Genomic DNA, 21,554 nt, shown 5'->3' on the forward strand with positions numbered 1-21,554 from the left:
TGACTGGAACACCCCGACCCCTTCATAGAAGCCTGGCTTTTACAGTCCCAGCCACTTGATAGAGCAGTAGCTAAAGTTTACTTTCATTCCATGGCAGTGGCTCCAGAGCAGGAGTAGCAGTTGGTGAGAAAAACACAGATCCTTTTAAAGGACAGACAAGGGCCTCAGAGAGCATCAGAGAACCATGTCGAAGAGTGGAAGCCAGCCTGCTCAAAATGCTGAAAATAGACAGTTCTGACTTAGGGGATCATAGAGAAGAATATGCCAGGCCTCCTTCCCTCACACTCACTCCATTTATGCCTCTTCCCCCGTACCCCAGGCCTCCAGCTCACGTGCAAACTGCCGTCCTGGTTTTCAGGACTGTGGTGTGGGCAGCTGCAAACATGCTTCCCTCTACCCCTTTGTCCTGAATCAAAGTATTGCTTCTTCTGGTTTACCTTATCTTGCTTCTCCTTTTCTTCAGCCCTGAACAAGGGATGTGAGACTTGTAGTTTGCCATGGACCACCTGAGCCAGTCTACCCATGGCCCTCTGTCCAGTGCTGTTGGGAAGTAGATGAGTGGGGAATGGCTCCACCCAAAGGTCAACCGCCAGCGTCATTAAGGAGCTTCTGTGGCAGGGGCTCAGGAGACTGGAATCCTCTCTCATTCTATGCCGCCCACACTTATACAGTGCCTGGCACTTTCTCAGTTTATGGAGTAGCCCCCTGCCTTTGCCTCCCATTGCCCCCAAATCCTGGGCCCTAACACCTTCTTCCTGTCACCTCTTCCTCAAAAATGATACTTCTGTAGCAGTTTCAAGGACCCCTCTCCTCAGTCTTCCCCAGATGGTGGGGTGTGTGTGGTGTCCCCAGGGAGGGGAGCCCCCACAGAAGGGCCACCTTGCTCCTGTGGGCTGGCAGGCCTGAGTTCCTGAGGACACAGGCCTCACTCACCTGGAACCCATTGGACCTGCACTTCAGACCACTCTGGGAAGCCCACCTTCTTTGGACAGTGAGTTATCTTTGTGCCTCTGGGTCCCATCTTCAGGACAGGGCCCAGGTCTTCGTCCTTTGGGGATTCTCCAAGCCCAGCTAAGACGGGGCACCATATAAACCGGGGCTGAACAGATTTTTCCTAATAGCAAGTAGAAGTAATTTAATTTGTTTTGGGTATTTTTCAGTTAGGAAAAAAAAAAAAAGACATTTGAATGATTGAACTCACCTAAAAATAAGAATGGTGAGCTCAACACTTTACTCAACACTTGACTCCCATGATCAGGAAGGAGAGAGCAGAGCAGGGAGTCACAGGTGGACACCCAGAGGGAGACCGGGGAGGCCAGTCCGAGAGGCCAGATTGGCCAACTGAGCACAGGGGAAGAGAGAAAGAGCAGGTCAAGGGGGTTCAGAGGCAGAAGCAGGTCGGACCCATCCAGGCTGGTAAGCTCATTCACTAGCTGGGCAGAATCATTTACCCCTCGGACTTGACTTTGTTTGTATGTAAAATGAGATCCTGACGCCTGACCTCAGAATTGCTGGGGTGATTCAATAAAACGGATGCCAAACACTTGGCACTTGGTAAATGGTGGCTGTTTTGAATAGATGGAAAGAGGCAGGAGGTTCCCAGGTGCCTCAACAGGGACTGAATGGAATCTGCTAATCTGGTGGTGGTGATAGGTGTTTCATGGCTCTGGGAATGGGTGCTGAGGGGCTCTGAGAAGAGGGTGTCATCCCCAAGGCGAGGACTACAACGTATTACCCCAAAGAGGAGGGCCTGGCTGCCTAGCTGACACCAAATATTAACCAGGCCCCAGCTCTTTGCAGCTCCACAGAGGCTTCCTCCCCTCCTGAAATACCAAGCTCAGCCAATGCCCAAAGCCTGCGGCCAGGAACCCTTGGCCTCCCCAGGGTTGGGCACTGGGCCCAGACCTCCCCTGGGCTGCTGGCTTCCTGGTGCAGACAAATTCCTGACGGAGCACAGCTGTCTCAGGCCTCACTGGGACTCTAATGGGGCAGAAATGGCCCTCTTTGATGATGCTAATCTTGCCCTTCCGGTGTCTTCCATCAGCGAGGACCTGTCAATTTAGGATGACTCTGCCTCAGTACTCTGCTGAATTCCCTTTTGTGCAAGCCCCTTCATGAATATGCATGCACCCTTAGCTTAAAACCTCTCCAATTCTGCAGACACTGCTTTGGGGAACATTCCCCGTGTTCTCCCCACTTGTTGCATGGAAAACCCTTCCTTTTTCCACTCTTTGTCTCGGTCGTGTCTCTGAGCTTCACACCCACTGAGAAGGGAACCCAACTTTGGGTAACAAATTTTGGCAACCCAGATAGTACCTCACCCTCTGGGGTCCTCGGACTTTCAGCAGGTGACACGGTGGGCGGCTCCCCCAGGTAATGCCATCTATGTTGCTGGGGAAGCTGCAGGGAAGGGCACAGGAGAATCTCTCTTGGCACCTGATTTGTTGGGTCCTTGTGCCTCCACTTGCTGAATGGGCTCATTGGCCGCTCTGATCATCTTAATTGGAGAGTCCCTTTAGAGAGACTAGTGGCAATTACCCACAAATCAGCTTTAGATCTCTGTCCCAATCTCAAGGCGAAGGGAGGAAGGACTCAGGTCTGCACAGTTCACTGGTCTGATCAGATTAGCTCAGGAGGGTGTTCAGGGTTTGTCAGGAAGCAAGAATCCCTGTCCCCTTCAAGGGGCCTTGTAGCTAGATTAAGAATCTAATTGAGGGATCCCTGGGTGGCGCAGCGGTTTAGCGCCTGCCTTTGGCCCAGGGCGCGATCCTGGAGATCCGGGATCGAATCCCACATCGGGCTCCCGGTGCATGGAGCCTGCTTCTCCCTCTGCCTGTGTCTCTGCCTCTCTCTCTCTCTCTGTGACTCTCATAAATAAATAAAAATAAAAAAAATAAAAAAAATAAAAAAAATAAAAAAAAATAAAAAAAATAAGAATCTAATTGACATGGGACAGATTAACAGGAAAAAAAATCAGATTTAATAGCATATATACAGGGAATCCATACAGACACAGAAATTTCAAAGGCAGCCAGGCAAAATAAAGTCTATATGTCATCCTGAACTAAGGAGAAAGGGGTAGGGGTCTGAAACTTTGGAGGAAAGGAATGTATAATTCACAGAGCAAATAAGAAGAGAGGTGTTTGGTAAATTAGATGTTTTCCCTAGGATACAAATGGGTCACTTCAAATAAAATTTATCTCTGGTACTAAGCCTTATTCTGGGAAAGACCCCTAATATAGATTTTTCTACGTAATTAAAAAAAGGGGCAACAGTTTCTCCTGAGCCATAGGATCTCAACTGCCTTCAGCTCCAAATAATCTTCATGCCAGAGCGGTCCATCTTAAGGCAGCCTGCCCTTGGCTCCTAGAGATTTTAAGACATCCCTGTCTTCCTGAGTCCTAGAGGCTGATCAGGGAGGCCTGATAATCAAAGGCCTCAATGAGGTAGATCACAGGTTTTGGGAAGTATTGGTAGAGAGGCAGCAGTTTGGTAAAGGTGAACAATCTGCTTGTGTACTTTTTTTTTTTTTTTTTTTAAGATTTTATTTATTTATTCATGAGACACACACAGAGAAGCAGAGACATAGGCAGAGGGAGAAGCAGGGTCCCTGCAGGGGGCCTGATGCAGGACTCAAATCCAGGACCCTGGGATCACCCCCTGAGCTGAAGGCAGATGTTGAACCACTGAGCTACCCAGGCGTCCCTGTGTGTGCACTTTTAAATTATCAATTGGAAGAGCTTACTTACTAGCTTTCTGGAGAAGGGAATTTTCAGTGGGCTCAGAGAAGCTGAATCTGTGTCTCCACTAACCCTTATTATAGACCTCTTGGCAGTTGAGGAACAAATCCTTTACAGACAGATCCAAGGATATGGGGAACCAAACATTGATCCTGCCAGACAGCCTGTTAGGGGACCTCCTGAGTCATTGGAAGCTCTTTGGGTATATCCCAATTACAAAGAAAACTCGTTTTCTTTTGTGATACAGCCTGGCCTCAGTACCAATGAGGAGACCAGAAGAAGCAGCCAGAAAACAGCTTGTTAAATTCTAATAGCATACTGCAATTAGACCTATTTTGTAAGGAGGAAGAGAAGTGGGATGTGCTCCCTTATGTACAGTGCTTTATGGCCCTCCACCAGAATCAGGCATTGCAGAAGAAATGTGGGCTTAAGCCTAACCAACTATCTTTTTTTTTTTTTTTCCTATCCAACTATCTAACTCAAGGGGTAAGACCATGCTCTTTTGGAAGGACTCCTTAAGACCACTTAGGCTTCCCTTTGCCCCGAAGATCCCAAACAGATCCCCAGCCCTCAATCCCTTCTGTCCCCTCCAGATCCTGAGTCTTTGCCAGGTCCACTCTGAGCTCAGCCCCGCCACTACCAGGAGTGGTAATTCTTATCAGTCTGAGAACACCTGCCCTCTGAGGCAGGTCCCAGATGGGGAAGGAAATTTGATCACTGTGCTTGTCTCCTTCTCCACCTCAGACCCATACAGCTAGAAACTGGATACTCAAGGACTCAGGGCAGACCCTGAGGGGTTTGTGAATCTGATGAGCACCATTTTTATGAACCATAATGTAATATCAAAGGGGTGTCAGGAAACAGAAATACAGAATATTTTTGGAATCTCTGAACTGTGAAATAGGCTCAAAACCTTTAAAGCATCCCTTCTTCTGTGTTACAGAATGCCCAATCCCTCTGGCCAGGAGAGATCTGCTGGTCAAATTGGGAGCCACTGTACATCTAAATTAAGACAAAGGGACAACCGGGTGGCTCAGCGGTTGAGCGTCTGCCTTTGGCTCAGGGCGTGATCCCGGAGTTCTGGGATCAAGTCCCACATCAGGTTTCCCATATGGAGCCTGCTTCCCCCTCTGCCTATGTCTCTGCCTTTCTCTCTCTCTCTCTCTCTCTCTCTCTCTCTGTGACTCTCATGAATAAATAAATAAAATCTGAAAAAAAATAAACTAAGATAAAGTTGAGATAAATGTGCCCAAATCACTAGAGGCTACACTTCTGGTGTTTCTTAATGAAGATCTCCCTGTGCCAGAACCTATTCCCACCCACACACTTGATCAAGTAAGGCCAGAGTTTGGGCAGGAGAGAATACTTTCTCTGAGCTGAGCTGTGAATGCCCAACCTGTGAGGGTTTGTGATTTTTTTGTTCTCCCCCAGGGACTGTTCTCCCCCAGGGGTTTAAAAACACTCCTGCTATCTTTGGGGATGTCTTTTATTTTTTAAGATTTTATTTTTTCAAGTAATCTCCACACCCAGTGTGCAGCTCGAACTTATAATCTTGAGATCAGGAGTTGCACGCACCACTGACCAAATTGGCCAGGTACTCCTGGAGTGGTCTTGGGTCAGGATTTGAGAGGACTACACCCATAAAAGGGGACAATCCTCCAATATGTTGATGACATTCTGATAGCCAGCCCAACAAAGGAGGACCTGGATCAAAGTTCAGAACTTTCTAGGAGAGAGAGGATATAGAGTCTCAAAGACAAAGACCCAGATACCTCAGATCCTTGATCTCTGAAGGACAGAGGAGACTCTCAGAGAAAGCAAGCCATATATTGGCTAACTGTCCCACACTTGAAAGCAATTGAGGGGTTTTTTTGGGAACATGGGGGTTTTGCCAAATAAGGATTCCCAACTTCCGTTTGATCACAAAGCCCCTTTATGAAAAATTGCACGGAGAGAGACTATTCCCCATTGAGTGGGACAGCCAAAGTAAACAAGATTTTCAGAAACTAAATGAACCACTGCTCAGTGTTCCTGGGTTGGGCATTCCTGATCTCTCAAAGCCATTTGGACTGTATGTCCATGAGAGGCAGGGACAACTCTGGGGACCCCTGAGAAGAGTCACAGTGTACTTTCTTGTGTGTGTGTGTGTGTGTGTGTGTGAGAGAGAGAGAGAGAGAGATAGAGAGATAAAGAGAGACACACAAGGGGCAGATGGAGATAGAGAGAGAGAACCCTAAGCAGGCTTCACACCCAGTGCAGAGCCCGATGTGGGGCTCAATCTCACAACCCTGAGATCATGACCTGAGCCAAAATCAAGAGTCAGACACTTAACCAACTGAGCCACCCATGCGCCCCTATCGAATACTTTCCAAAAACAGTTACAAACTGTAGCAAAGGGATGGCCACCATGCCTGAGGGTAGTGGCCTGTTAACCTGCTAACTGATGAAGGAGACAAGAAAAACTCTTATGAGGCAACCTTTCATAGTATGGACCCCTCACCAAGTGAGACAAATTTTGGATGCCAAAGGCCATGGCAAATGGTAACAGATGGCAGACTAGGCCAATTTCAAGCCTTGTTACTTAATTAGTTACTTAATTAGTTACTTTATTAGATCTATGCCTCTCTCTCTCTCTGTGTGTGTGTGTCTCATGAATAAATAAATAAAATCTTTTAAAAACACAAAGGGGTACAAGAGAACCCCAGTCTTCAAAGGCTGGCTAACCAATGATGCCAGGAAAATTTGGGTACCACTAAGTCTGGAGTGGGCAATTGTTAAAAGCACCCATGACCCCTCCACTCCTTTTTTTTTTTTTTTTAAGATTTTATTTATTTATTCATAGACACAGAGAAAGAGAAGCAGAGACACAGGGAGAGGGAGAAGCAGGCTCCATGCAGGGAGCCCGATGTGGGACTTGATCCCGGGTCTCCAGGATCACACCCCAGGCTGCAGGCGGCGCCAAACCGCTGCGCCACCAGGGCTGCCCGACCCCTCCACTCCTGATGGTAAAGAGACAATGTACAACTGGCTGATGAGAATAATCAGCACACCTGGCTTATGAGACCTTGTTGAGGAATTCATGAGCCCGTGTGCATATGGCCAGAAAAACAATGTTAATAGCAGGCCTCCTGCCCCATCTCTCAAAAGGGCTGTTCAGCTTCAGGGGCACCCAGCTAAGGGAGGACTGGCAGGTAGATTTTACTGGGATGCCTCCTGCATCAGGTGGCTTCAAGTATCTCCTGATCCTCGTTGATACTTTTACTGGCAGGGTTGAAGCTTTCTCTTGCAGAAGAAACAGGGGAAGTAGCTAAAGCCCTCCTACAAATATTATTCCTAGGCTGGGAATAAACCACCACCTCAAATAGTTCAAAGTAACAATGCTCTAGCCTTTACTTCCAACATGCTGGCTGGACTTGCTCACTCCTTGGGTATAAAATGGAAACTCCATGCTGCCTGGAAGGCCCCAGTCTTCAGGCAAAACTGAGAAGGCTATCAGACCCTGAAAAAGACATTAGACAAATTTTGCCAAGAATCCCACAAACTGATGCCTGGGTGGCTCAGTGGTTGAAAGTCTGCCTTCAGCTCAGGTCATGTTCCCGGGGTCCTGGGATCGAGTCCCACATTGGGCTCCGTGCAGGGAGCCTGCTTCTCCCTCTGCCTATGTCTCTGCCTCTCTCTGCATCTCTCATGAATAAATTTAAAAATCCTAAAAAAAAAAAAAATCTCGCAAACCATGGCTAAAGCTGTTGCCTGTAGCTTTAACCCCCTTCCAGGCAGCCCTCAAAGGAAAGAAAAGACTCAGTCCCTTTGAAATGAGGTATGGGAGGCCATTCCCAGGGACAAATGTGACCCTGCCTGAAGTAGATATGGAAACAGAAGATGCTGTAAAACCTGTAGTACAGCTAGGGCAAGTTGTGCCCAGACCAAGCCACTATGCCAACCTAAGCCTTCCAGTCCCCAAATCATCCTTATGAACAAGGAGACTGGGTATATCTAAGACTTGGAAAACAGGAACACCCTCAACTCAACTAAGCCCTTATGGGATGGGCCTTATCCAGTACCCCTGGCCACACACTCTTCCCTTCAGTTGGAGGGATTAACACCCTGGATCCTCCATCCTGAGTGAAAAGAGCAGCTGAGCCCCCATTAGGCAGCAGAGAAGGGGATCATGCAAACTACAGCAGTGAACCAGTATTGACTTTCAAGCCCCTCCTCAGAAAATCCAGCTAGATAGAGACTTAAGTTCCTAAGAGAAAACAAGGTAAATCTAAAGCCTATGTCTTTGTGGGAAATGTCTCTTTTCCTCCTATTCTTGTTAATGGAACAAAGTCTTGGAACCTACAAATGCCCTCTCTCACCAGCCCTAGATAGTCTAGCAAAGAAGGCTAACATCTCCTCTTATTGGTTATGTGCTCAATGGAATCACACTGGAAATGAACCAAATATAGAAATACCCTTCATACTAGAGGAACTGTAAATATTCAGTTAAACTGATGGATATAACTATATAACTTACTTGATAAGGGAGAGGCCTGGAGTGGCCAAAAGAGGTGGGCTACCTTTGAGATTCCCTTCCCAGACAGGGGAATCAGATACAACTTTCCCTGAAGTGGTGGGAATAGTATACACCTTGCCTTTCAGTGCTGTCATATGCATGCACAGTCTACATGGATGGGAACCATTGCTTGGGACCTTGCCAGCTTCCTTTTGCAATTACGCAGTAGCATACAATCCCACTGACCCCTCTCTAGTTCCAGTAAATATAAGCACTGAGTGAGTATGAGGTTAATGAGAGCCTTGCTTGGGGTAATAATAAATATAATGCCTCTGGAAAATGGGAAGCAGAATAATCAGGCCTAATCCAAGTGGGAGCTATAGATGAATAGTCTGGCAACATTTGGCAGCTTGTAAATGGTTCCCCTGAATATATATTCCACCCATTCCTGTCCAGTCCCTTGATTCCTGCTCTAACATAATCTGCTGCTGAACCCGTACACACCTTTCTTGCCCTTTGCACAGATGACTCTAGGCCAGGAACAGGAACAAAGGGTATAGATTTCTGGAAGCCCAGGGACCCTGCTGTCAACTCTGATACTTGACCCGCAGAAACTAATCATACCTGGATCTGGGCCCAAGGGTACACCACAGCAAATACTCTAAAGAGTACTGGTGACTTCTTCCTCTGTGGAAGAAATCTCTTGCTTACTGTCCCATGAAAATAAAACCTTCTGCTGGAGGTTTATAACATGACTTCCCTAGGACCTACAGCCTCTATCTCTAACTTGGGTTCACTGTTTGCCACGGCCTTAAATGGGTCAGGAGTTGGATCGGGGGATCTGGGCTAAGAGGGACTTGGATTTTGGCATTGTAAGCACAAACAACCCCAACAATAGACTGGAATGGTCTTGGTAGTACTATCTATAGGGGCTTTTCCTGATTCAGTGAGATCCCAGAACTAGAAAAGTTAATCAGAAATACATCCATTCAGGACACCTGGGTGACTCAGTTGGTTGAGCATCTCTCTTCGGCTCAGGTCGTGATCCTAGGGTCCTGGGATCAAGTCCCACATCAGTCTCCCTACATGGAGCCTGCTTCTCCCTCTATGTCTCTGCCTCTCTCTCTGTGTCTCTCATGAATAAATAAAATCTTAAAAAAATACATCTAACCAAATTGAAGAAAGCCTAGAGGTCATAAAAAGATAATATAGAAATAGAGGCACCTAGGTGGCTCAGTTGGTTGAGCATCTGCCTCTTGGCTTCAGCTCGGTCATGATCTCATGGGTTGTGGGATTGAGCACCGCATCAGGCTCCCTGCTCGGTGGGGAGTCTGCTTGAAGATTTTTTCCCTCTACCTGTACCCCCACTCTCTCACTCTCATAAAAAAATAAATCTTAAAAAAAAAGAAAGATAGGGATGCCTGGGTGGCTCAGCGGTTGAGCATCTGCCTTTGGCTTGGGGCATGACCCCGGAATCCCGGATCGAGTCCCACATTGGGCTTCCTGCATGGAGCCTGCTTCTCCCTCTGCCTGTGTCTCTGCCTCTCTCTCTCTCTCTCTCTCTTTCATGAATAAATAAATAAAATCTTAAAAAAAAAAAAGAAATATAGAAATACTAGAAAAAACTGAATTGTGGCCCTGGGACTCAATCTCTAACAGTCCATTTGAGGGATAGTTTTCACGGTTATGATCTTTGATGGGGCCCCCATTAACACTTATACTACTGTACGACTTTCATTGTTTGGCCCATGCATCTTCAGACTCCCAGGAAACCTGTCACAAATTCAGCTTCAGCTTGCTCTGCTGAAGGGACACCTGGAGCTGAAGGAAACTTGTCTAGCTTCAGTGAGAGTCTCACTCTTCCAGTGGAGGAGACAGCATGCGCATTCTCAGCAGGAAGTGGCTATAGAAAAATGGACTTCAGCCCTATGCCCCTCAAGAATGAGGAGTGATAGATCTCCAGGAGGGATTTTCTAGGCAGATAGGGTTAGGAAAAAGAAAGATGAGACATCACAGGAGAAGTCATTTTAGGTCTACAGCCATTTTGTGATCTATGCCTGGCCAGCACTAATGGCCCATGCACATTTCCTGCAGAACTTCCTTGGATGTGTAGAAATGGCAAAAGAACTAGACCTCAGTAGTTAAGGGCTTTAAGGGAACCAAAGAACATAAGAACAAACAGCCACTACAAGGCCAGGAAGTAGTCTAGCCATATTAGAGACAAGAAGTCAGGGGTAAAACTCCCAGTGCTGTTTCAAAAGTAAAGATTGACCTGAAGCATTCTAGAGTTGAAGTCCTTCAAAAAGGATTTGAATCCCTTTGAGCACTCAGATACTCGACATGGTGGAGCCTGAGAACCAATGATGTTGACTCTTGCTGGTCCTCATGACTTTAATCAATTGAAACTTGTCAATCTAGGATGACTTTTACCCCAATTCAATACTGAATTCCCCTTTGTGCAAGCTCCTTCATGAATACGCATGTACCCTTAGCTTAAAATTTCCCAAATGTTGTGTTATATGCAAGTGATGAATCACTAAACTCTACCTCTGAAACTAATAACACACTGTATGTTCATTAATTGAATTTAAATTAAAAAATAAATTTAAATTTAAACAAAGAGTCCCCATTGTCATTGTTTGAAGAGACACTGCTTTGGGAAAGATCCTCAATGTTCTCCTGACTTGTTGCAAGTAAAACCCTTCCTTTTCCTGCTCTTCGGCTTGGTTGTCTTTGGGCTTGACACCCATCAAGAAGCAAACCCAGTGTCGGGTAACGTCTTTAGGAGTATGGGTGCCAGCTTGGTTTTGGAACTGAAGTTGGGGAGACTGGTGGGAAGGGGCATGCGGTCAGAGTGGTGGGGGCCACAGCTGAGCAAGAGAGAGGGACACCCATGAGGTGTCTGGGACCAGTAGGAGGTCAGCCTGTGCAGGTGTTCAGCTTGACCCAGTCATAGCTGGTGGGATGCTAGGTAACCACAGCCACAAGCACCAGAGGAGACTATCTATGAGGATGCAGGACCCTGTTCATCACGAGGGAACAAACGGCACACGTGGGATGGTGTGGATACAGAATGAGTAAGGTCAGATGTCCCCACAGCCAGACTTTGCTCGGACTCCCAGGCAAGAAATCCAGGCTACTACAGTCTCTGTTTGTCCTAAGCTCAGTCTCCATCCCTGGTGCACCAATGTCCAGCCCTGCTTCTTTAGAAATGTTTTACTGTGGGGGGGTCTGGTGACTCGGTTGGTTGAGTGTCGACTCGGTTTCAGCTCAGGTCCTGATCTCTGAATTGTGAAATTGAGCCCCATGTCAGGCTCTGAACTCACTGGGGGAGTCTGCTTGAGATTCTCTCCCTCTACCCCTCCTCACTGCACTCTCTCTCAAATAAATAAATAAATCTTTTAAAAAAATGTTTTACTATGAAGTGGTTGTAATGAAAGCATAAAAGTATAGATAATAAAAAAGCATAGATAAAGGTATAGGTGTAAAAGTATAAAGTATAAATAATAAAAAGGCATAGGGCAGCCTGGGTGGCTCAGCGGTTTAGCGCCACCTTCGGCCCAGGTTGTGATCCTGGAGACCCAGGATCCAGTCCCACGTCAGGCTTCCTGCATGGAGCCTGCTTCTCCCTCTGCCTGTGTCTCTGCCTCTCTCTCTCTGTGTCTCTCATGAATGAATAAATAAAATCTTTAAAAAAATAAAAAATAAAATAAAAAATAAAAAGGCATAAATGAAATAAATAGGACTATAGATAATAATAATCTGCCTTCAGAGATAAAACATGGAAGCCCCCAGCATCTCTTCTCTGGGTGGAGTACTCTCACCTTTTCCAGCTGTAATTTTGGTCTGAGTGTGTTGTTTGACATTCGCATGATTTCCATTGTACTTTTACTAAACACTATCCACACACAACATGTAATACTATTTTGTAGGCTTTAAAACATTAGCACTGAGATGCCTGGATGGCTCAGTGGTTGAGCATCTGCCTTTGGCTCAGGGCCTGATCCTGGGGTCCTGGGATAGAGTGCTGCATCAGGCTCCCCGCAGGGAAGCCTGCTTCTCCCTCTGCCTATGTCTCTGCCTCTCTCTGTCTCTCATGAATAAATAAATTAAAAATATTTAAAATAATAATAAACTAAAATAAAACATTAGCACTGTCTGAAGGAACTCTATGGACATGTTCTTTGTCTGCGCTGTCCAAAATGATGGCCACTAACAGCATGTGGTTATCAAGCACTTGAAATGTGCCTAGTGTGATTAAAGAACCGCATGCTTTATTTTAATTCATTGAAGTTTAAATAGCCAAATGTGGGTAGTGGCTACTGTGTTGAATAGCATGTGTCAGATCCTGCTAAAACTTGTTTTTCTCTTTGTGTGTGTGTGTTTTTTTTTTTTTTTTTTTTTAATGCAGGGCTCAATCCCAGGACTCCAGGATCATGATCTGAGTCGAAGGCAGACGCTTAACCAACTGAGCCACCCAGGCACCCTACTTTCTCTCTCTCCTTCCGTTCTTCCTCCTTCCCTCCCTTCTGGCTGCCTGCCCCTCCTCGATTCCCCCTCCACACACCCATCATTCTCCTGCCATCCATCAGCCCAGCCAGTCAGACTGATGATTCTCAAGCATCCCTCTCACATGTGTCTTTCTCTCTCAGGAACTCATTGGCTACAACTGCCTACTACCTCTGTGCCTTCATTTTCCTTGTCAGGCACCCATCTCCTCACGCTGGAATGTATCTTCCTGCTCCTCCTTCACATGTGTAAGTCCATTAATATCTATGAGAGTCTTGCTCAGGCCTCATCTTCTCTGGGAGAGTGTTTCACTGCAGCATCCATTCCGGAAATGTTCATGAAGAGCCCTACCCTCATGGAGTTCACAGTCTGGTTTTTGTCGGGACCTCAGTCCACTCGTTTCCCAGTTCCCAGCAGTCCACACTCTCCTTGCAGCTTGGCGTGGGTGCAGTGGTGAGATGGAGCCCCGGGTGGGTGAGGCCTGCGTTGGCCAGGGGTGAGGATCAGGCGTGGCTGGCTTCCTGGAAGTCTGCAAAGGAAACTGGAGGTGGCAGGAACCAACCACAGCACAGGCTTGGCCCTCCACTCACAGCGTCCTGCCCCAGAGGCTCCGACATGACCATGCTTCTCTTGGGTGCTGCCAAGACACTGACGCATATGAACAGGAATGCTTGTTTACAGGCTCACACTTCTCTTCTGGAGACACATCACATGGGAATCCAAGTCGTAGAAGGTTGCTTTGTGAGTAAGAAGGCAGAGAAAGGGAACGCTTGCTAGGATCTGAGGCTCACTGATGAGAATCAGGCCTCGACAGCTTGCAGTACTGCCAATACAACAGGAGCAGGCCTGGCAGCAGGCAGGACACTTACACCAGCACCTGAGGGGCACGGTCTCCCTGCCCAGAGAGGCACTGCCAGCTTCTGCCTCTAGAGCTCTCCTTTTTTGGGCTTCCACTGGTGGCCACTCTCCCCCTTCTGATGGACATAATCTTTACACTAATGTTTTTCTGTGTCTATTTTGAGATAAGTCAAGCCTGGGAGCCATTTTTTTCAGGTGATTGTACATACCTGTTCTGATTAATTCCCTATTGATTTAGAGTCTAATTCTCAGAGAATGTCTGATGAAGGAAAACATTAGATGCTGGGAGTCAGCAAAGGGGATGAGGTTTGGGCTTGATGTAAGCCTGGGAGATGGTACCCTTTAGGTGAATTTTAGGGGGCTCAGGAAGACAGTGGGCTGAGTGGGGTAGGCAAGGTGGACTATGGAGGTGGTCAGGGAACAGAAACAGACATTGTTTCTGTAAACTTAAGAAGAATGGTGATAAAAAAAAAAAAAGAATGGTGGTCAAGAGCACTGGGTGGGTTCTTCTGCTCCTGCTACAGCTGTGAGCCTCAACTTCCTCACCTATTCATAAAAAAGAAAGGGTGTGGTCAAAGAATCTTTTGGGTTTGGTCTAGCTCTGCCCTTGGTGACTTTGAAAATGGCTCTTGAGACTGGAGCAGGCCTCTCCACAGTGGAGGGGAACATGCATGATACACCTGCTTTGTGCAGGGACAGAGCTGGGCATTTCACACATAAGGTCTCCAGTATCCTTAAACTGACCCCCTGAAGACAAGAGTAGCCACACTGACTGATGAGGGAATCAAAACTAGGGAGGTTAAGGGAACTCCTGCCTCACTGCCCTAGCAAGCCAAAACTAGGAATCCTACCAAGGCCTCTGGCTCCTGAGTTCACTTCAGGGGAAAGCTTCCTGAGCAGTAAGGGAGCCCAGGATATGTGTCTGGGTGGTTGGGAAGGAAGGGCTATGAATCTATTGGTTTCTCAATTGATGCTATATTTTCTTGTATTTACTTGATTTTTGTTAACTTAATTTTCAGTACTTTCTCTTGTGGGGGGGGGGGGGTTGTGGAAAATAAATTTCTCTTTTTTTTTTTAACCAGAGAAAATGGAATATGGTAGATAGTTAAGAAAATAGGAGTTCCTGATTGGGACGGGGTGAAGAAGACTTGAGATCAGGAAGAGAAGGAGAGAGTCTCACTCTACTTAGAGAATCCTCAGTTATGAAAAAGCAAAAATGGGGCTTTTGTAGCAAGTACCAAATGGATTGTATAAATCAATACTTTGTTAATATGATAAAATGTTAACATTTGTTAAATTTTAGTGGCGGGCAGAGATGGTGTTGGAATTGAGAATATATCCAGATGGTCTAAATAAAAGACCTGGCCAGAGCTGCCACATTTAAGCACAAGACATTGAAAAATACGGTATGGTAGCTATGCAAATATATGGGGAAAATGTGAAAGAGAGGAACATGCATATATAACCGATGAAAACCAAGTCTAGGAGAAAATGTCATCTAAGGAACATAAAAAAAAATCCCTATAGCATGCTGAGCCATAGAAAAATTACATAACATGATTTCAAGAAAGTAAGCAAAGATGAAATGATAGAATGAGATAAAAGAACAAACTGAGTGCACTTTCATAAAACTAATGCATCAGAAATAACAAGAAAGTGGATATGACTGAAAAAATAAGCTAATCTAGAAGGAAGTCTTAAGAGAATTATAGGAAACGAGAAAAAAAAGATAAGTATCAAACTGAACACAATGCTTGCAAAAGATCAGGACCATAACACATGTTACAGAGTATGAAACAGAAAATCCCACAAATGGAAAAGAAAAAGTATTCATAAAGAACACATACAAGTTATGAAGAGACTAGACCTGAAGAGTTCTAATCACATTTTTTTCACGATTTTTAGTTTTATTGTATCTACACGAGATGACAGATGTGAACTAAACTCACTGTAGTAATCATTTCACAGTATCTATAAATCAAACCATCATGTGGGACAGCTTAAATTTATACAGTGACATAGGTCAACTATTTCTCAATAAAACTGGAAGAAAAAAAAACTGAAAGAAAATATAAGGCATCTTCTCCCAAAAGAAGAATGGAAATGCAGCTCGAAAGAGCACAATTTAGGGCAGCCTAGGTGGCTCAGCGGTTTAGCACCGCCTTCAGCCTACGGCGTGACCCTGGAGACCTGGGATAGAGTCCCATGTCAGGTTCCCCGCATGGAGCCTGCTTCTCCCTCTGCCTGTGTCTCTGCCTCTCTCTGTCTCTCTCTGTGTCTGTCATGAATAAATAAATAAAATCTTTAAAAAAAGAGCACAATTTGTTCTAGGAAAACCTGATAAAGAATAAGAAAAATAGAATTCTTCAGGCAGACAGATTTTTAGAAGGAAGAAGAAAATCACCTTCATTTTAAGGGGGATTCCTTCCTGTTTTTACCAATAGTCAATGCTGCCACACAATAATGGTGAGATGTCCCCAAAGTTCCGAGCAAAAGGAAGTGTGATGCAAGAATGTTTTACTCAGCCAAATTGCATTTAAGTATAAAAACCACAGAAACATTCTCAAACAGAAAATGCTGAATTCATGAGCCATTCTTGAGGAGCTTTATGATGAAATTCAACCAACTGAGAGTTTAAAAACAATTCAAAAGTGACATTAAAAGTGCTGGTAGTGAGTCACAAATTAGCTTAAATATAAGATGAGGGCTAAATAACTTTGAGAATTACAGTTTCAGAGCAGAAGGCAATGCATAGATTTTGAGAATATTGATACAGGTACAGGTTAATGCAAACTGAGAAGCAGAGGAAGAGATAAGGTGAGAGTGATTTGCTCATGTTCAGATCCTTGAACCATACCATTGAAAAAGAAAACCTTATTTAAAAAAAAAATATTTTATTTATTTTTAGAGAGAGAGTGAGCATGCATGTGTGCAGGGGGAGGGACAAGGAGAAGGAGAGAGAAAATCATCAAGCAGATTCCCCACTGAGCACCTGACATTAGAAAATCTTATTAAGACTCATTCAAGTTTCTTGATGTTTCTCATAATCTTAACCTCAGAGAGATCTTTTAAGAACTAGCTATTTTAGGGATCCCTGGGTGGTGCAGCGGTTTAGCGCCTGCCTTTGGCCCAGGGCGCGATCCTAGAGATCTGGGATCAAATCCCACATCGGGCTCCTGGTGCATGGAGCCTGCTTCTCCCTCTACCTGTGTCTCCGCCTCTCTCTCTCTCTCAATGTGTGACTATCATAAATAAATAAAAAATTAAAAAAAAAAAGAACTAGCTATTTTTTGTAGGGAAGAAATGTCTACTTTGGTTTCTTTTTCTTCTGTTAGATTCACATAAAGTTGCTTTCTTTTATTCTTTAAATAGCATGACTAGTTCCATTTTAATAAAAGCATTTCTATCTCGCCTAGCTAGAAGTGTCCTAGGGATGCCCCAAATACTGTTCATCTAATGTTATTTTCTCTGGGTGGAGATTTTCATAAAATCACATGAACCATCTTCAATTCTTTTAAGAAGAATGTATCATTTTGACAAAAATATAAAGTCATTATTCTGGAAAAAATAAGATTGGTGAAATGTGTCTTCAACATCGTGTCTGGAAGCTTGTCAGTTGGACTTCTTAAGAAAGCCTAAAGGACATGTGTCATGTTAGAGGAATGTGCACTAATAAGCCGAATTCAAACTGAGCAAAAGAAAGGACATATCAAAATTCACAAATATTATCATGGGACAGGAATTATAACTTTGAATTAACAGCAACCTGGATGCAACTTGATCTAGAGATTCCACACAAACTCAACCAAAATTTTATTTTTTTATTTTATTTTATTTTATTTTTTTTTTCAACCAAAATTTTAGCAAGTTATTTTGTGAATATTGGCAAATTGATTCTAAAGTTTTGGTTTTTAAAATTTATTTAGTTTTTTAAGATTTTATTTATTTAAGAGAGAGCATAGAGAAAGAAAGAGCACAAATGAGGGGGAGAGAGACAGAGAGAGAGGGAGAAGCAGGCTCCTCACTTTAGCAGAAAGCCTGACCTAGGGCTTGATCCCAGGACCCTGGGACCATGACCTAAGCCAAAGGCAGATGCCCAACTGACTGAGCCACCCAGGTACCCATAAAGTTTTGGTTTTTAGAGATTTTTTATTTTTTTTTATTTTTTTTATTTTTTGAGATTTTTTTTTTTTTTTTTGAGATTTTTTAAAAGTAATCTCTACACCCAACATTGGGCTCAAACCCACAACCCCAAATTGCATGCTCTACTGGCAGAGTCAGCCAAATGCCCCTGATTCTAAAGTTTATATGGAGAGGTAAAGGATCCAGAATCATCAACACAGTATTGAAGAAGAACAGGGCAGTCCGGGTGGCTCAGCAGTTTAGTGCCTCCTTCAGCCCAGGGCCTGATCCTTGAGACCCAGGATCAAGTCCCACCTTCGGGCTCCCTGCATGGAGCCTGCTTCTCCCTCTGCCTGTGTCTCTGCCTCTCTCTCTCTCTCTCTCTCTGTATGTCTCTCATGAATAAATAAAATCTTAAAAAAAAAAAAAAAAAAAAAGAACAAAGTCAGAAAACTGACACCACCTGACTTTAAGACTCAATATAAAGCTGCAGTGATCAAAACATTGTGGTACTGGCAAAAGAATAAGACAAATGGCCAACAGAATCAAGAGAGGCCAGAAATAGACCCATATGAATACAGGCAGCCGATCTTTGACAAAGGAGCAAAGACAATACAATGTAGTGAGGATAATTTTCTCAACAAATGGTGTTGAAAGAACCAGACATCCACATGCAAAAAAATAAAATAAAATAAAATAAAAAAGGTCTGAATCTAGACACAGACCTTACGCCCTTCATAAAAATCAGATCCTAGACCTAAATGTAAAACACAAAACTACACAATTCCTAAAAGATAACATATGAGAAAATCTAAATGACCTATGGTACAGTGAGGACTCTGTGTACAGAGCCAAAGGCATGATCCATGAAAGACACAATGAGAAGCTGGACTTTATTAAAATGTAAAACTTCTGTAGTACCGAAAGACAGTGTCAAGAGAATGCAAAGACAAAACAGTGAGTGGAAGAAAATGTTTCTAAAAGATATAGCTGCAGGCGCCTGGATGGCTCAGTCGGTTAAATATCCGATTCTTGATCTCAGCTCAGGTCATGATCTCAGGGTTGTGGGTTCAAGCCCTGTGGGCTCCACAATGGGCATGGAGCCTACATGGAAGGAAAGGAGGGAGGGAGGGAGGGAAGGAAGGAAGGGAGGAAGGAAGATCTGATAAAGGACTGTTATCCAAAGTATACAGAGATCTCTTAAAATTCAACAAGAAAGCGAACAACATGATTACAAAATGGGCCAAAGACCTGAACAGGTATTTCAGGGAATAAGTTACACAGATGGCAAGAGAGCAAATGAAAAGATGTTCAGCATCACACGTCATAGAAATGCAAATTAGACAATGAGATTTCACTATTCAACTATTAGAATGGCCCAAATCTGGAACACTGACACCAATGGCTGGTGAGGGCGTGGTGTAACAGGAATTCTCATTCATTACTGGTGGTAATGCAAAATGGTACAGCCATTTTGGAAAAGTTTGGCAGTTTCTTATAAAACTAAACATTACTCTTACCATATGATCTATCAATCATGCTTCTTTGGGTATTTATCCAACAGCACTGAAAACTGTGCCCATGTGAAAAGACACACACAGATGTTTACAGCAGTTTTATTCATAATTGCCAAATCTTGGAAGCAACCAAGGTATTCTTCAGAAGGTGAATGGATAAATAAACTGTGGTATATTCAAACAATGGATAATCATTCAGCACTATAAAGAAGTGAGCTATTGCGCCATGAAAAGACACAGAGAAACCTTAAATGCATATTACTAAGTGAAAGAAGCCAATTTGAAAAGGCTAACATACTCTATGAATCCAACTATCTGACATCCTGGAAAAAACTATGGAGACAGCAAAAAGATCAGTGATTGCCAGGGGTTAGCGGGGAGGGCAAAGCACAGGGGGTCTTTAGGGCAGTGAAACTATTCTGTATGATACTACAGTGGTGGATACATGTCATTATACATTTGTCCAAATCCATAAAATGTACACCAAGAGAACCCTAACGTAAACTATGGACTTTGGGTGATAATGACATGCCGATGCAGGTTCATTGATTCTAACAAATGTACCACTCTTTGACCAGTAGTGGGGAGACTGTGTTGGTGGGGTAAGGGTGAGGGGACAGAGGGTATATAGGAACTCTTTCTGCTCAATTTTGCTATGAATGTAAAAGTGCCCTAAAAAATAGTTTTTGGAAAGAAAGAAAGAGAAAAAGAAAGAAAGAAAGAAAAAAAGAAAGAAAAGCAAGAAAAGAAAGAAAGAAAGAAAGAAAGAAAGAAAGAAAGAAAGAAAGAAAGAAAGAAGGAAAGAAAGAAAGAAAGAAAGAAAAGAAAAGAAAGACCAGCCTAGATGTTTCCAAGAATTAGAGATGGTTCAGAAGAGGTAAGGCACCGTAAATGAGTGGAATGAGGCTGAAGCGGATGGCCAGGATTTATCCTGTGGGTAACGGAGAGTCACTGAGGAGTGCTGAGCAGGAAGGAGGCATGTGCTTTAGCAAGGGCACTGTTGGCCGCTCTGTGGATGGTGAATGGAGAGGGTGGAGTGTGAGAGAAATAGGCAACCACCGGCAGGGTCTAGGTAGGAGTGGAACAGCAAGGTTCTAGGGGCGTCTTGGTGGCTCAGTGGGTTAAACATTTGCCCTCAGCTCAGGTCACAATCCCAGGGTTCTGGGATCAAGCCCCACATCAGGTTCCCTACTCAGTGGGGAGCCTGCCTCTCTCTCCCTCTGCCTGCCACTCTCTCTGCTTGTGCTGTCAAAGAGGTGAGTAAAATCTTAAAAAAAAAAAAAAAATGCTACAAAGCAGACAGAAGTGAAAAAGAGAAGATTCAGGAAGTAGTGATTCTCACAGAAGCCAAAGGAGGGAGATGCTGGCCCCCTCCCCTCCCCGCCCCAGTCGGTGTCAAGTGCTATAGAGAAAGAAGGGGATGGAAAACTGGTGACTTTGTCATCTTTTCACATGGAATCAAGACCCTCCCCCTTTTTTCTTGTTGAAGTCCAGCTATCAAGCAGGTAAATGAATAGCACTGTGGAATGAGATGATTTCTAAATTTTTGAAGGATATATATTAGCTGAAACAAAGAAGGATGAATATACATTTTGTCAAAACAAGTATTTTTAAAACTAACTCTGGACTTCTTGATTTATAATCCAAATAATCATTGAGCAGGATGTGACTTAGCTTCAATCAGAGAACAGTGGAATAAATGATGGCATATCCACACCCTGGAGTATCAGTCATTAAAAAGAAAGGAGTAGAGCTATGTCAGTGGACTTGAAGAAAACTCTGGAAGGTACTGAGTAGACAAAGCAACAAATTAGTGCCTCTGTTATGATTGCACTTCTGATAAAGCAATGACAAAAAACTTGATTTATGATCATGATTAGAGAGCACAGAAGAAACCTCAGAAAGATACACAGGAAGGCAGCAAGGATTGTGGGGAAGACAGAGGTCTACAAAAAGCAACGAAGGAAAGTAAGATAGGACATTAAGCAGTATGTTAGAAACAGGTTGCTGTTGTTTTTTTTAAAGATTTATTTTAGAGAGAGAGAGAGTATGATCCAGAGGGAGAGAATCTCCAGCAGGCTCTACTCTGAGCACAGAGCCTGATGCGAGGCTCCACCCAGAGATCAAACCTGAGCTGAAAAAGAGTCGGACACTCAACCGACTGAACCACCCAGGCACCCCCAAAACCACCCAGGCATCCCAAAGGGAAGAGACTGAGTGTTAGTTCTCTTTATGCATTTATATAAAACTTGTGTGTAGATTAAAAAAAAAGAAATTACAAAAAAAAATATGAACACACCAAAATGACTTAAC

The sequence above is a fragment of the Canis aureus genome, chromosome 7 (assembly GCF_053574225.1).
Source record: "Canis aureus isolate CA01 chromosome 7, VMU_Caureus_v.1.0, whole genome shotgun sequence".
Classification (NCBI taxonomy): domain Eukaryota; kingdom Metazoa; phylum Chordata; class Mammalia; order Carnivora; family Canidae; genus Canis; species Canis aureus.